The sequence below is a fragment of the Podarcis gaigeae genome, assembly GCF_964106915.1.
Source record: "Podarcis gaigeae genome assembly, chromosome: 1".
Taxonomy (NCBI): domain Eukaryota; kingdom Metazoa; phylum Chordata; class Lepidosauria; order Squamata; family Lacertidae; genus Podarcis; species Podarcis gaigeae.
This window is the reverse complement of record NC_139678.1, coordinates 73340920-73354630: the sequence shown is the minus strand read 5'-3', so window position 1 is coordinate 73354630 and position 13711 is coordinate 73340920. Positions and strand designations below refer to the sequence as shown.

Below are 13711 nucleotides of genomic sequence, written 5' to 3'. Positions count from 1 at the left end.
TAAGGTGACGCTTGTTCAAACCTAACCCTCTCTATACAGATTTCTACTTTAAATACAAACATGCGATGAAACAGAAAACCTAGAATTACTCTGCAAAGATAATTTCATAACACTTTATCCTAACTTTATCTTGATCAGAAACAAACTGAGGACGACCTTTCCACTTACTTTGCTAAGTTTCAGATAATTGCCTGATTATTAAATGATATTTGGGCTCAACATGATGAGCCAATTTAGACAGGTCACAAACAAGTTCTACAGAATGAAAATCTTATGCTAAGGATGCACGGTGATATTAAAATAGCACTGCACTTGAATTGTGGTAGTGGGAAATAAAAGCCAACATGAAATTTACAGTTCCTTAGTTTCACTGTGGGTTGTTCTTAACACCAAGCACATCCTACATAATGAATAGAGACTCACCTGTCTCCCTCATGATGAGACGCATGAAATAAGAAGGAGACACTTCAATTCTGCTTCCTTGACCACTGCTTGTTTTGTGGCGTCCAATGCCACCTTCCAGAATAACTTTTTGTATGTACACAGAAAAAAGAAGTGAAATCTAACAAGCCAGTTTCACTAGGCTGTTTTTGGAAAATGAAACTAATTGCATAGGCATAGGCTTTTTTTCCTCTATATTTTGCTACAAACAGCAAATATTCTAGCTGAAATATCTGTGGAATAAAGGGTGTAATCCTATGTCACCTTACTTGGGAATAAATGTCATTCATCAGAGCGGAACCTACTTCTCATCAAACATCCATACCTTGGACCAGACTATAAATTGGGGCTGGGAAACTGGAGCCTTCCAAATGTTGCTGGACAAAACTTCCATCAACCCTTATTTACTAAAGACTGGAAACTCCTTATAGACTTTTAGTGTGAAAAAGAAAATGGACATGATATCTGGGTTTGAGGATTGAAGAAAATAGATCTTTTTTAGAAAGTGGGATTGTTGGGTGTTATCTCAAAGTGGATGTTTCAAACATTTTTCGATATATAGATGACAGTCAAAGCACCAGAAGTTATTCCCCCTTTGTTCATCCCCCTCCTTTTCTTCTTTCCTTCCCCCCTCTATTTTTAATTCTCTTTCTTTTGGTTTGTGCTTTTATTTAGATTAGGATTTTTTAAACCTTTGATAAAAGTAGATTGGATATTTGATACTAACCATTGTATGTTTTTTCAAACTTTAATAAAATCTATTACAAACAACACACACACACACACACACACTTCATCAGCCCCAGCCAGCATAGCCAATTGTCAGGAATGATGAGAGTTACAGCCCAACATCTGAAAGGTTACAGGTTCCCTATTCCTGCTGTAAATGGATTACTGTATCAGAAATGGATGGAAACTTTTAAAGACTGCATTTCTCACAGTCTTGCATCTTAATGCCTTAAAGGGGGCTTCCGTTGGAGCAAACTGAATGAATGGGTGCAATTCATAACTGTCAACCAGTACAGGTATTTCTTGCTACAGGTGCACCTTTAATAATATGCTGCCAAAGCAAGTGATTACAGGCTTTGAATCAGACCCGTTCGTTCCCTTTTCCCTGAGGGAAACACTTCAGAGTTATGATGAAATGGGATTGTAGTTGAAGAAAGCTTACAGCAAAACGAATGGCAGACTTTAGGCTGCCACAAGATTCTTTGTCACTTTTAAGTAAGGTGTTGGAACGTAACAGAAACAAAAGAGTGCACTTAAAAGTATCCTCCCATTCCAATGCCTGCAATCTCTTCCTTCGGCAGAGTATTGTTCTAAGAAATACTTATCAACAGTTATGATCAGTGGCAATTGTGCATATTAAGGGGTTGTATTCAGCATAGGACAAAGGCAAATAGGAATGATATTTCCCCACGCCCTGTAGATCTGTTCTAGGGTTCCCCCAACACTCCGGAGCAGATTTGGAGATGGCATGGGACACGTGCAGCAGGAGGAGATGGGGGAAAGTCCCATTGAGTTACTGGTAATCCTTGCACCAGCACAATTATTTAGTTGAATGCCACCATATACAATTGTTGCTATGTTAGTTGTTTCCAGAATGTGTCATTCTGTCCACATTCTCTATCTATTGCAAGCGAAGCCCATCACCAAACACAGGCATAAGATAAAACAAGAATGGCGAAAGGTTGCCATGTATTTAGTTTACAGCAAAGAAGGAGGTTTCCCCACCTACAAGCCTTTTATTGTCCATTTAGACAACTCAGAAGGAGGTAGCTGATCCAATTGGTACCCTTCTAGGAGCGCAAGGAACTTTGATTCAGTAGAGAAATCCACTTTCAGAAGAGGAAAGGAGGCAATATTTTGCTGATTCCCCGCTGCACTCCCCAGCAAACACCCCCCAATCTGTTCCAGGAGACAATCCCTTCCTTTTATTTCCATTAGCTAACTCTTAATTCAGGGGCTGGGACGCGGGTGCCGATCTGAAGGTCAAAAGTTCAAATCCCTGCGACGGGGTGAGCTCCCGTTGCCCGGTCCCTACTCCTGCCAACCTAGCAGTTCGAAAGCACGTCAAAGTGCAAGTGGATAAATAGATACCGCTCCGGCGGGAAGGTAAACGGTGTTTCTGTGCGCTGCTCTGGTTCACCAGAAGCGGATCAGTCCTGCCTGGCCACATGACCCGGAAGCTGTACGCCGGCTCCCTCGGCCAATAAAGCGAGATGAGCGCTGCAACCCCAGAGTCGGTCACGAATGGACCTAATGGTCAGGGGTCACTATACCTTTACCTTAATTCAGGGGCCTGATGCAGGCTCCGAAGCACGTTTTTCTGCTCCCTCCCCCCCAAACACCCGACTGATTTTCATGGAGGCAAAAACAAAAAAAGGTACACAGTGGGACAGCAGAGAACCTTGATAGGCACGCAAATCAGGAAGGGATGTCCGAGAATTTCAATGGAAACTAGAGCAGAAATTGCTGATATTTACTTATTTGTCCCATGGCTGAAACAGCGGTTCTTGGTGTTTTCAGTCCACAGATGAAGTATAATGATACACAATTATCAACAGTAATCCCTCCAGGATTTGCAATGTGTTTCCTTTGCAGTGAAATAAATGGTGTGGAACAATACAACAATGACGCAAAGGACTATGTAATGGATTGTGAAATATTTTGCCATAGCAGGCAGCATGGATGTAGGGGGGGGCCAGGGAGGGGCAGTTTCCCCCCATCAAGTAAATCAATAGAAATACTTAACTGACCAATCACACCGGTTCTGACAAAAGTCCTGCCCCCCCCAAAAGAAACCTGGCTACGCCCATGGTAGGCAGTGACTTAATTTTTGTCAGAAACAAAACTCAGGCCATTAGATCAATTAGATGAGCAGAGAGGGAGCAGCAAGTTCAACTGATCTACACCAATCAGATGAGAAGGTCCTGTGTGTGTGTGTGTGTGTGTGTATACGTACAAGAGTGTGAGGCCTCACCCACCACTGAAAGAAGGCCCATGGAGGGTTGGCCAAGAGTGAATACAGCCCCTGAGAAAGAAAGAAAAGTTAATCGCCACTACATTTGCAGGTGCCCCCACTGGAGCCACAGTGCAAGAAGCACCAACAACATTTGATGCAAAAAAATTTAATCTGTAGCTATAATAATTCTTGCCTCGATGAAGCAATTCTAAGATATGTTCGATGCACATCACAACAACCTGAAATTTTCATATGAGTGGCCTTTCTGCTTTCTACACATATACCTCAGGCACAACAAAAGCATCAATTGAGCTAAATTTCCTCACTGATATGAGTAGCTGGCATCTGGAACATGACCTGTACACCTATGTACACTGAATGTGACTGAAGGAAATGCATTTTTTAAAAAATACCACCTATGAAGATGCTGTAATACTCAATGTAGAACTGTGGAGGAGGCACTCCTAATTACTTGCGAGTAGTGAAGCCATCTATTTTTTTTTAAAAAAAATAGTGATGTAAATCTCTTCATTACCACGCTGCCATCACTGCACATAGAATTCCTGGAATGTATTAGGGAGTTGTTTAATCTCATTTTATGCTACATTCCTGAAAACAAAAGTCAGCAATACATATAACCACACTATACAATTAGAGGCCTACTTTAAAGTGAAAATGTCTCGCCTGCTTCTACAGCATAAGGCTGAAATGCTATCAATTTACATGAAGAAATGTAAGAAAAATAGTAACCTCCTACTCCCCCCCCTCCATTAGTACTTCAAACTCTGCAACCTGTTTGATTTTACAGAAATTAAAAAGGAAAGACTAACAACATCAGCAAAACAAATGACATCATGCAATGCTGTCTAAGTCGGCTTCTACCATAAATCATTGCCTGGCTGTGCCAAACAGTTAACCCCATTAGTTTATGGCTGGGATTTCCCCTCCCACACATCCAACTGTTTTAAAGCACATCTATACTTGTGAGTGTGTCACATCTGGCAAACAAAGAAAATCCATTACATCAGCAATTTGGGTTAAAGGACTAAGGCAATTGAAAAAGAAACCTCAAAACAAGTTGTAGAGGAATGTAGAAATTTTACTTTGCGGTAGGACTAACAGAAATGCGATTTCTATTTAGGTTTGTTTTCCTACAAGAGCCTGTCACTTCATTCTGGTTGCTGCCACACAGAAGCATCGTAATCACAATCACTACATGCAGCAAGCAGCAAATAAATTGGATGGATGAATAGAAGCGTAAAACGGGGTGGATGGGTGGGGGAGAACAATCCATTACAACCATAAAAATCATACAAAAATCCATAGAAGACAAAGGTAAAACAGCAGCAAAATAACAGCACCAGCAAAATCATCATAAACCATCAAATGCCTGGGAGAGTTAAGTTTTATTATGAGATAAGCCTTATGAGGCTAAAGTGATCTCTAAGATAGCCATGGGAAGCAGGCAATGGTCTGGATCCAGATTCCTAAAGGGTAGACTTTTAGTCTTTCATAATGCTCACCTAAGTCTTAAAATAAAAATCGACCGGAGCTCCTTGTTTCTTCTGTCCCTCTCCCTACAACCAGGCAAAGCAGTCGGGTGTCACATGGCGCTACCCAACTCTGTCCCACCAACACCACCTGGCCAACAAATGGAACGCCCTCAAGCGAACTGTGCACATCTCAGGCAAACTACCCAAATCTGGTTCATCCACAATATCTGGTTGCTGGTCCCCATCACCTCTATTATACTATTAAAGCCTTTATGAAATGTTATCCCCCCCGCCCCCCCGTTGTTCTAAGGCAAGGGATGTAGAACCTATGGCCCCCTCAGATGTTGCTGGAGTCAGAGGTGATTGGAGTTGTGGTCCAGAAACACCTGGAGGGGCACAGCTAAGCCTTATAACCACTGCTTCAACCCTTCCAGTAGCAGAAGCCCAGCTATTACAAGAAAGCAGCTACTCTCTTGTGTTACAGTGGATTATTTGGCTTCACATGACACAAGGTTACATGTCAAGGGTGAAACTTTGCTAGGTCTGTGGCCAAATTCTCACTGCTTTCAGCCAGCCAGGCCTTGATCCAACACATTCAATGAACCTAAGTCTACAAGTGGTACTCAATGTGGCCAACACTTAGCACAGCAGTAGGGGATTTATTGCTTCTATATTCAACCTTGTCCTCTTCAATGTGGGGTGGGAGGGTTCACTTCAGGGAGGACCACCAATCCTGAACTGGAAACATTACTAAGCGGGAAAAGGGACAAACATAAGTGGGACCACATGTTTTAAATTTATTTCAGGGGGCGAAAATTGATGCAGCTGGCAGGCACTATTGTGGGAAAAGGGTTTTATTACAGGCAGAATATGAGTCGTGGTATGCGCTGGATCTTTGGAATAAGTGTTCGAGAAACTTGACTCTTGTTTCCTTTCTTAACTCCTGTTGGGTGTGTGTGTGTGTGTGTGTGTGTGTGTGTGTGTTTTGCTTAACAGAGGTTGGAGCACAGTGAGAAGACCATAACTCAATGCTTCCTGTGCAAAAGGTCTTAGGCTCAGCCTCTAGCATATCCAGGAACAGCTGGGAAAGACCAAATTCTGAAACCCTGAAGAGTCGCTACCAGTCAGTGTAGACAATGCCAAGCTAGGTGAATCAATATCCTGACTCAGTAGAAGGCAGTGTGAAGAGCAGGGGTACTATTGATGGATGCCAAAGAGGAGTTGGTTCTGTCCTGGGCCCTGGACCTCCTGCTTCTCCCCATTTATATAACACTTGTTTTTAAAACACCAAAACAACCAACCACCCTGTTTACAAAGTGGCTGGGAATGCTGCAAAGCGTAGTGCTGGTGAGACCCAGTCGGCCAACATCTTAACTTGCCTAGAGGCACACACAAAAGCAGGGATGGTGTGGAGATGTGTGAGAAAGAGGCACAAGCCATGTTTGATCTTGGAGAAGACTTGTTTTAGTTTTAATATGTACATAAGCAGCAGTTTCCCCACAACAGACTGCAGGTGCCTCACCCATCACCTTTCTAAAACTAAGCACATCTACCTGGAGGGGTGGCCACTGCTTTGAGTTACATGAAAGAAGGAAGGTGAGCTATGGCTATACAGTGGTACCTCGGGTTACAGACACTTCAGGTTACAGACTCCGCTAACCCAGAAATAGTACCTCGGGTTAAGAACTTTGCTTGAGGATGAGAACAGAAATGGCGCAGTAGCGGCGCAGCGGCAGCAGGAGGCCCCATTAGCTAAAGTGGTGCTTCAGGTTAAGAACAGTTTCAGGTTAAGAACGGACCTCCAAAACGAATTAAGTTCTTAACCTGAGGTACCACTGTAAAAGCTCCTCCCTTCTACCCTCCCCACACTGCATCTCCCAGATCACTAGGCGTGCCTCTAGATTTACCTGGCAAAACAGCCACGGAAGTGTTTTGATCACCCTGCAGAATGGCAAGATGGAAAGTAACTGCCAAGTTCCTCTAGGCAGGCTATTCTGTTCTGCTGATTAGTCAGTCAAAAACACTCCTGGCACAATGGTAAACAGCACTACTCATTATTTCCCTTCAGTCAAGACTGGGGAGCCACTCCCAAACAAGTCAGAATGGCAGGAGTATCTTTCGATTCTTTGAATGGTTCAATTGAATTGAAATATTGCTGTGTTTAACTTCTCACAGCACTTGTGAATGCGCAATATTTAACAACAACAAGGAAACACAATGCCAGCCAACCAGAAAGGGAGTCAAGGCTTTGGCATTCAACTGCAACAGAAAAATTAATCTCTTGAGTGGTGCTCTATGCTTTCAGTTAACAGCAACAAAGCAGAAAGCATTAGGACAAAACAGAAGTTATTTCAGGATCTGTGAGATGCATGTGCAAAAGGACACACATATGCACACAATCTCTCTCATGCAGACACTAAAAAAATTACTGGCTTGCCTTTAGGAAAGTTTTCACCTACAAGACGGAGAAGAATGTGAGCATAGGAACATAGGACACTGCCATTGGCCCATCAAGCTGAGTACTGCCTACACTGATTGGCAGTGGATCTCCAGGGTTTCCATCAGGGATCTTTTCCAGCCCTACCTGGAAATGCCAGAGATTGAACTTGGGGCTCTTTACATGCAAAACAGATGTCCCTCCACTGAGCTATGGTCCTTCATGATGAACATATGCTTCAATTTCCCTCTCCTAGCATTCAAAGGTCCTCAAAGGGGAAATACATATATACAGACAACCTGCATAGACACTGCCTTCACTTCCATGACAGAAGAAAGTCAGGATATGAATGTAAAGCAAATAAATAAATGGGCAAAGGTCTCAGTGATTCAATACAGGCCATTGGTGTGGCCTAAAGTGAAGGGGGTACTTCTGGAGGTACGATCAGCTTTGAGAAACTTGTGTCACAGACCATAGACTAAGTAACTCCACAGCTCAAACTCACATATTCAAGCTTTTAAAGTCAGGGAAATGAAGTGTCTGTGTGATCAGCAATATTGTACATAATTTCAATTTATCACTACAACTTCCTCAAGCCAACTTTTTTTAAAGAAGGAAGCAGTGTTCCTCAGAACCTATTTGTGCATTCAGAAGTTGTGGGTCATTAAAAAGTGCAAATAATCCACAGTTCTGCATCTTCACTCTACAGATTTTTCTAAAGCTAGATGCATGTGCTTCAGAGAGCATATGGATCTCTGTCTGGGCAAATTCAGTGAGTATTGAAATTGCTTTCCCGGCACGTAAAAAAAGCTCACACATGTTTACATGGAATTAATTAGTTGAGAATAATTCCTCACCCCTGTACTAATGCATATAAAAACCACACACATAAAGAGTATTTCACATGCATGCATGCACATGGTATATGTGAGTGAGAAATCCTTTTACCATTATATTTAACTCACTGGATTGCCCATATTAAAGAGCTGTCAACAAATATCTTAACTGTCCTATTAACCAGTTAGCCCTTTTCACTCAGAGGAGTAGATGCTGGAGACTGAACCTAGTATCTTCTGGATGGAAAGTAGATGCTCTACTACGAAACTGGAAAATGAATGATATAAAGTGCAATGAGGAACAATGTTTCAGTCAAGTATCCTATATTGGGAGTTTTCAAACCCAGCACATGGCATTTCTCATTTAACAGTTTTTAAGAAGGCCCAACCTCACACAGTCTTCTTACTGGCCTGGTGCTCCCAGATTTGAGATTCTAACTCACATATTACTACCTTCCTTTCCTTCCACACTTTGTTAGTAAGCGAGTTCATTGTCTTTCTGCAGAAAGTTTACTTAAGGGCAGATTTATATCAGAGATGGCACAAAAGCGTGGTTCCGTCAGCTAAGAAGTGCTTTCCAAGTCAGGACTTACCGTACTTAGAATTTGACAACAAATAACTTAAGCTACCATTTACTCCAATAAACCACCAATGACTCTCTAAGATTCAGATCAAGGACGAAGGCAAGCAGGTATTCTCAAGTACAGTAGAAGTGTTTTGACAAACATTTGTTTTGACAAACATTCTGTGGCATTTGTGTTCAAAACCACTTGCACCAAACTTAAGAATGTATGAAAGAGAAAATCCACATAAGTCTGAAAACCCCTGGCAAAGTTTCCTCAACTTCTTTGGGGACTGGGAAGATGTGATTATCTGGGTCAGCTGCTGGGAGAAGCTCAGAAAATATTTCCCCTTTTTCTACCTTCTTTTATTTCAGACATTTATACCCCACTCTTTAGCCAAAAAGGTTCTCAGAGCAGCATACAGTAAGACAACTCTGCCCTCAGGGTCACAATCTAAAAAAGACACGACACGCAAGGAAAAAGAAATGGGACAGAGGAGGGAAAAGCAAGCTCAAGTTCTTAAAGTCACACAATTCTTGTATCACATAACTACATTCCTAGTAGCATTAGTCTTATAGTAACCCCCACTGAATATCTCTTAGAATCAAGGCCAAGATTGCTAGTTGAAGGGCCTTTGACAGTTTTGCATCAAACAGAACTAGGTCCCACACAATACCTGTGCAGCGTCTTCCCACTAGCTCTGATCCCATTCCACTCAAACTTGCACCTCCAGAAACCTGTGTTCTTGGGCTGCCCATGCCAAAGGGCCAACACACCAAGGGATTTTATAGTTCGGGGGGGTTAACAGGGGTCTGTTGAAATTGCCCGTTTTCATTGTGACTGGCATTCAGAAAAGTCAGCAAACACACATAGAGAGGGGATCCTGATTCCACTTGCCTGTGCAGTCCCTAAACACCTGGAAAGGGCCACTTAGCAATCAACTTGATCAGTTCCCCCACAAGCAGCCAAAATGCAATGGTTAAAAAGCATCCCCAATGATTCCCATGTCATAAATATGATGGAGATGCTACACTTTGACTCTCTCTTTAAGAAAGGTTCGGCATTGTAAGAGCGTTTGGAAAGCATAAGCAACATGGGGAAATAAAAAGAAAATCCCAAATGTAAACCGAGGGTGGGGTGGGGTGGAGATCTCTCTTCCGGCAGAATTCTATGTTCTGACCTTTCCACGAACTCTAAATAACCAGCTCATAATTTCACAAACCATTTGGAATGGAAAGCATGTTGCAGGATGCTGAGGAATCCAAGCCTCTTCAGCTTATTTTGTTCGGCAGCCAAATATCCGTTAAAGCAGACGAGTGTTTTTTTAAAAAGTGGTTTTTGTTGGTAGTGCAGTGTTTGTTCAAGGAATGAATTCTGTCCCATGTTTAGGGGGGAGGGGAATGCATATACAAACTGACCCCCCCCCAAGTTAATTTGGTGCATGAAGAGATCTCAAATGAAATTATGTAAGCATTTAAATATTAAAAGGTAACTCCTGAATATTCATCGCTAATCTTATCACTGGAGCTTAGAGAGCAGATACTGAGCTGTCAGTGCCAGAATACATTCAACATAGCAGACCTTTCACCTGCCCACCCACTTCACTGCAGAACCATCGTGGCTGGATGGCTATTCCAGCCATCTCCAACCCCCAACCCCCCAATGTGAAGAGTAGCCCATGAGAATGGGGGAAATGAATGGCATCAAGGCCCTGGCAAAAAGCCGAAACAAGGCAAAGCAGGAGGTCCCATCCACAAGGCAACACTCTGGAGAGATTTTCAATGGAAAATCTCTTGAGGGTCATTGGGAATCCAGAATCCAGAATCACAGCCTAGCGCTAGTTCCAATCCTGAGGATGGCAAACACTGTCTGTTTCTTCATTATAAATAGGAGATTCATGTCAGCAACCACCCCAACAGAGCAAACAAACTGGTTGAAAACCTGGAGAAGTTTAGTACTATCTAGAAGCCTGCCATTGTGATAGTTGGTCACTCGCAGATTTCTGTTGTGAAACAGGCTGAGCAACGCCAGCATGTGCCCAAGTACAAGTCAGGTATGGTCAACCTATGGCCCAGCTGCTGCGCTCCAAGAGATTTTTAGCAGGCCTCTTAAGACCCCCGACAATGTGGCGGCTGCATTTCCTTTTAAACCAAACTTCTCTTTTCTGGTGGCCTGCAATGTGCCATTTCCCCACTAGTTGTTTTTTTTTGGGGGGGGGGGAGGCAGGAATTCAAGTGTCCTTGTAGCTGATTTCTAATGTTTCCATACCCTCCAGCATTTCCTCATAATCTCCATGTTAGCACTTCTGGAAGGGCTCGATTATTCCCATGAGTGACTGGCAGAGATTGGAGCTCAGAGGTGCTCACACATCAAGGCCACGTGGCTGCTGAGATGTCTCACCCGAAGCTTGTAAAGCTTCTCAGCATCCAGTGCTAAGTAATCCATAAAATCTCATGTGGAAGACTTATTTAATAAAGTCCATCAATTAACTAATAATTTATCATTTACTTTACGTCACCACTTACTTTTGCAATAGACACTTGTAAATTATGAATGAGCATCCTCTGTGTGCATCCCTCAAACTGAAAAAAGTTGCCACACATTCCTATAAGTAATCATATTTAAAATGTGTTCTCTGATTTCCCAAAAGTTCCTCATAATTTTCACTTGTCGTTTCCGTACCCAGGTCTGTTTTATTTGTGAGCTTTAGTTTTGTTTTTACTTCTCCAGTTTTTAGGAACCGTTATTGAATGTTGCTATATTTTTAACTGCTTTTATGTAAACGGATTAGAGGTTTTTCTTTATATTAAACAGTACAAACATTTCATTAACAACAAACAATTCATATTTGTGAGACAGCATTCTTTTTTTAAAGCATGCAACATGTGCATGTTGCTATTGTTGAACAATACTACACTAATAGCCCCCTTTCATGGGACTGGATCTAGATTTACCCTTGCACAAAGGGTCCCACCTGATTTCTCATGATACACACTCCCAACTGCAGCCTCTGGTACTGTATCCGAACCATTCCAAGGGGGTTTCCAACTCTCTGGGGCTGCTTTGTGTAAATTATTTTTTTTTAATTAAAAAAACAAAAAAAACTGAATAGGAACATAACAGTGAGGTAAGAGAAAGCAAGATTTCTAAGAGCATTTAAAACTGAGTAACAAATTTAATATTGCAGACAACCTTATGGATATAGATACTGGGAACTGTTAACATAAATGAATATCCCAGAATATAATTTAGATTTGAAGTGCAGCTTGGCTTAGCTACTCTCTTTGCCCCATCACAATCTCTGCTTAGCTGTCCCAAACAGAGGTCCTTCTCAATACAAAATAATAAACTGTACAGTGCGCTCTCGCTCTCTCTCTCTCTCTCTGGGCGGCTTAAAGTGAAGAAAGCCATTGTGAACATTTTGGAGAAGAAAACCTGACTATTTATAGTAACTCAGAATATTTAATCCAAAGCAGTAGATGCGAATATATTTTGCAGGCACAGATGAGACTCCACTGCCCTCAGCCTTGTTTTTACACTAGGGCTCAGCTCCTAATTTGAGTTAGGAAAAGTGTGATGCCAAAACAGAGGTCGTGACACTGTAAGATGCTAAAAATGCAATTTCCTCATTGATGGGAATTCATGGTCGATGGGTGGGAGCACCCACAAATGGCAGATGTGAAAAGCTGCAGGAGCAGCAGAAAACCGAAGGGAAGGGGGAAGTTTGGAAGTTTGGGTACAGAGTGCAGCTGCTTCAGATTGTCATTTCTTTCATCAGAAGCCCTTTCTGCACCAGAGACAGAAGTCCCAGGAGCCTAGAAAAAAAGAGAAACCCCACCTATTTAAGCTATATGTGGACTGAGATGTAGCCAAGGTTAATCTAGGTTTCTTCCACTAGGTTTGATATCTATCTCATAGTCACTATTCCCCATACTGAATGTATTAGCAGGAGAAAGCAATTACTTCTTAGTGATAAGGTTTATGGGACATTTTATTGCCCTCCGTTTATGCCAGGAGCTTTTTCTCTCTGCCCATGTGACAGGGTTCCATTCAAAGTTAATAATTACTTCTGTTACCACCAGACTTCAGCTATCTCTAAAGCAGGGGAGAAAGAAATCTTTCCAGCTAGTTTTTTGTTTGCATATTACAATGGTCAAGTTTAAAGACCTAGAACCAGTCATCGTTGGTGCGCTATCTTTGTCTTTTTAAAAATGGATTTCAAAACAACTAAAGTGAAAGCAAGTAAAACAGCAACCAAGATCAGGACTTAGTTATTTATTAACATTTCCGTTTTTGTGAATATTTAGTAAACAGAGAAGAGAGAGGGCACAGACTAGCCATCTCCCAGTAAGAACCTCTTCAGAGGAGTCAGAAACTCACCAGATATTCAAGGAATCTTCCCTCATTAAAATTAAAGTACTCGCCATACCTACAGTATAACCTTCAAAAAACATTGTGTGTCTCGAGAGACGGCTTTGCACACTCTGCTAAGCTGTCCTTGTTGTGTGATTTTCATTCATGTTGCATTTCACAGAATTTACTGTGAGTAGCCCTTGCATCCTTCCTTTGACATGAATGGGAATCTACTTGCTTGCCTGCAGCCACTAAGATAAATCCTTATTAGTGGATTTTAACTGTCATTCATAGTTGCACTGTTGTGTCTGCACACGATACTAGAAATCTCAAAAAGAGCAAGGAGAGGGGAACTGGGCAAGGAATAATTCAAGGACACAAATCAGTCTCCCTGCTTGCACAGGACTACGTCACTCACACATTGCCATGCAACCTTAAGTGTGGAAATCCCCTTTTCTGACTGGCAAAAACACTACAGGCTTTTCTGATGCAAAAAAATGGTGATCCTTTCCAAGGAAGAGGTGTCATTCTGATACATGGCAGAACACGCTAACCTCTCTCTGTGTGTGTGTGTGTGTGTGTGATGCTTAGCTCAGGGTTGTTCTCCCATTAATTTTTGCTTA

At 42.1% G+C, this 13711-nt stretch overlaps 1 protein-coding gene across 1 annotated transcript in view; it reads right to left on the bottom strand.

Moving 5' to 3' along the window:
• Nucleotides 1-13711, bottom strand: part of LOC310837366 (receptor-type tyrosine-protein phosphatase eta-like) — an 81944-nt gene that overhangs the window by 39907 nt on the left and 28326 nt on the right. The window lies entirely within an intron of this gene.